We start from the raw sequence: 3,991 nt of genomic DNA, 5'->3' as shown, positions 1-3,991 counted from the left end.
ACCTCCTGCACACCTCCTGCACATCTCCTCACACCTCCTCACACCTCCTCCACATCTCCACACACCTACTCACCCTCCTGCACACCTCCTGCACATCTCCTCCTCACCCTCCTCACACCTCCTGCACATCTTCATACACCTCCTCACCCCTCCACCTCACACCTCCTGCAACCTCTTGCCAACCTCCACACCTCCTCACACCTCCTGCACACCTCCTCACACCTCTTGCAACCTCCTCACACTCCTCTCACCTCATCCTCACACCTCCTGCACACCTCCTCACACCTCCTGTACACCTCCTCAAACCTCCTCACACCTCCTGCACACCTCCTCCACACCTCTTGCACACCTCCTCACACCTCCTGCACACCTCCTGCACATCTCCTCACACCTCCTCACACTTCCTCACACCTCCTTCACACCTCTTCACACCTCCTCCACATCTCCATACAACCTACTCACACCCCTGCACACCTCCTGCACATCTCCTCCTGCAAACCTCCTGCACATCTCCTCCTGCACACCTCCTCACACCTCCTCACACCTCTTGCACATCTCATACCCTCCTCACCCTCCTGCACATCTCCATACCCTACTCACACCTCTTGCACATCTCCATACACCTCCTCACACCTCCTGCACATCTCCATACACCTACTCACACCTCCTGCACACCTCCTGACATCTCCTCCTGCACACCTCCTGCACATCTCCTCCTGCACACCTCCTCACACCTCTTGCACATCTCCATACACCTCCTCACACCTCTGCACATCTCCATACACCTACCACACACTCCTCACACCTCCTGCACATCTCCTCCTCACACCTCCTTCACATCTCCTCCTTCACACCTCCTCACACCTCCTCAACCTCTTGCACATCTCCATACACCTCTCACCCTCCTGCACATCTCCATACACCTACTCACACCTCCTGCACACCTCCTGCAAATCTCCATACACCTCCTCACACCTCCTGCACACCTCCTGCACACCTCCTCACACCTCTGCACACCTTCTGCACACCTTCTGCACATCTCCTCACACCTCCTCACACCTCCTTACACCTCCTCACACCTTCTTAAACCTCCTTACACCTCCTCCCCCCTCCTCACACCTCCTTCACATCTCATACACCTACTCACACCTCCTGCACACCTCCTTCACCTCTCCTCACACCTCCTCACACCCTCTTGCCAACCACTTCCTCATCCCTCCCACCTGAGTGCCTCCCCCAATCCTCCACCTGCACGCTTCCTGCCTCACACCTCCTCACACCTCCTGCCACACCTCCTCACACCTCCAACACCTCTATCGCCCCCTCCTCACATCTCCTCACACTCCTGCACACCTCCTCACACCTCCTCACACCTCTTGCACATCTCCATACACCTCCTCACACCTCCTGCACAGCTCCTGCACATCTCCATACACCTCCTCACACCTCCTGCACACCTCCTGCACATCTCCATACACCTCCTCACACCTCCTTCCACCTTCCTCACACCTCCTCACCCCTCCTGCCCATCTCCTCACACCTCCTCACACCTCCTCCACCTCTCCCTCCCCCTCATCACACCTCCCACACCTCCTCTGCCACCTCCTCCTGCACATCTCCTCCTGCACACCTCACTCACACCTCCATTCACCTCTTCATCCACCTCCTCACCCCTCCTTCCCACCTCCTCCCACCCCTCTTGCAACACCTCCTTACCCTCCTCCCCACACCTCCTTCGCCTCCTCCTCACACCTCTTGCACACCTCCGTCCCTACACTTCCTTCCCTCCATCTCTACACCTCCCCACCACACTTATACACCTCCTCAAACCTCCTACACCTCCTCCACCTCCTCACACCCTCCTCAACACTTTCTGCACACCTCCTCACACCTCTTGCACACCTCCTCACACCTCCTGCACACCTCCTGCACACCTCCTCACACCTCCTCACACCTCCTCACAACACTCTTGCACAACCTCCTCATACACACATCCTGCACTTTCTCAGCCTCCTCACACCTCTTGCACACCTCCTGCACTCCTCCCACTCACACCTCCTCTCCTCCTACACCTCATCACCACCTCCTGATCCTCACAAACCCTCATGCACCCCTCCTCCTCCACCCACTCCTTCCCCACACCTCCTCCCTCCTGCACACCCTCCTCACACTGCACACACCTGCTCCCTCCTCTCCCTCACACCTCTTGACACCTCCTCCTATCCACCCCTACGCTTACACCCCCTCCTCCTGCCACCTCCTCCGTCCTGCACCTCCTCACCTCCTCACATCTCCTACACCTCCTGCACACCCTCCCACACCTCTGCACACCTCCTCACCTCCTGCACATCTCCTTACACCTCCTCACATCTCCTCACACCTCCTCACACCTCCTCACACCTCCTGCACACCTCCTCACATCTCCTTACACCTCCTCACACCTCCTCACACCTCCTGCACACCTCCTCACATCTCCTTACACCTCCTCACACCTCCTGCACACCTCCTCACACCTCCTCACACCTCCTCCTAAAGCTCCCCTTGCAGATGTCCTTCTGGAAGACATGTTGACAGGTCACCTGTTTCCCTGCTGTGATGCTCTGCAGCAGTGGGGGCTGCCTGTGTCCACAACACACTCCTGGAATATCAGATGCTAAACCCAACCACAGACGGACCTTCCAGCTTTACTTGTATACGTACTTGTATCTTTGTGAGGACTTTTGTAGACGTAATGCATTACTCAGCTCCTAACTCCACCCATCCCACCTACGTCCTGACCCCTAACCCTGACCTAAACCCAGTTCTAACCTCGACCAGGTCTGAACCCTGGGGGCCAGCCAGAATGTCCTCACTTTGCTAGTAGAATCTGCTGATGTACAAGAACACACACACAGATGAAGACGTGAGGGGGGACGTGTCCTCCTTCATGAACGTGTGTTCGTATAGAAGCCTGTTTGTTGGGGGATCAGGAGCTCTGCTGGCCTCAGCTTGGAGAGGGTTGATAGACCCTCTGGAGCTGCTGGACTAGGAGAACATAATGAGGAGTTGAGGAGAGACGTGATGAACGCTCCCAGCTGCCAGTCAGGCTGTGTCCACACAGCTGGAGCTGCCCACTGTAGGGGTGCAGCACGCCAACGTTAGCTAAAGAAGCTAAAAATACCCGCTGCAGCTGTGGCGCTGGCCCAGAACAGTCTGGGTCTCTGACAGGGAGACCAAAGACCACATGGCACCTGCTGAACTTCACTGCACATTTCAGCCAAACCTTCCAGCTGTGGCAGCTGTTGATGGTCCCAGTGCTGCTCAGCCCGGTTGGTTCCTGTAGACGCTGAGCTCAGCGGTCAGCTGGGGCGCCGCCAGAGCGTCTGAGGCGCCCCCCCCCCAACCCCAGATGTAACTGGGAGCTCTGGGCTGTGGGAGGTGGTGCTGAAGCTTCATGGCTGGGTCTGGGTGGTCTTCAGCAGGCCTGGAGGGTCCAGCCAGCGAGGTTTGAGCTTTTTCCTGAGATCACTCTGGTTTTTTTGCTGGGTGTGTTGTGTGTGTGTGTTGTGTGTGTGTGTGTTGTGTGTGTGTGTGTGTGTGTGTGTGTGTGTGTGTGCTGCTTTGAGAGGGAACATACTGAAGGACTCGGTCATTCTTCCCTTTTTTTGAACAGTTTATTGTCACACTGGTGCTCAGAAGGTCCATGTTCTGGAGCACCAGAAGGCATGTTTGTGTCTGGCGTTACCGTGGAGACGGCTACAGAGACGTGGCCTCCCTCACTGAGTTGACAGACCTTCAGGCATCTGTCCTCCTCGTCCACTCTGACGCCCCCTAACTCAGCCTGCTTTGGAGCATGTTTCCTATTTCCTGTCGGTGGAGGTTTGGTACCTGCGGCTCTGCTGCTGTGGGTCAACCTTCTGGAATCAGAGCCCCTCAGCAGCGAGGCAGGATTTCCTGTTTGAGATGGCGCTCACATATGCTCTAATTGAATCCCATTACTGCTTCTTAGTCA

Source organism: Takifugu flavidus, chromosome 11, assembly GCF_003711565.1.
Source record: "Takifugu flavidus isolate HTHZ2018 chromosome 11, ASM371156v2, whole genome shotgun sequence".
In the NCBI taxonomy this organism is placed as follows: Eukaryota; Metazoa; Chordata; class Actinopteri; order Tetraodontiformes; family Tetraodontidae; genus Takifugu; species Takifugu flavidus.
This window is presented reverse-complemented; position numbering follows the sequence as displayed.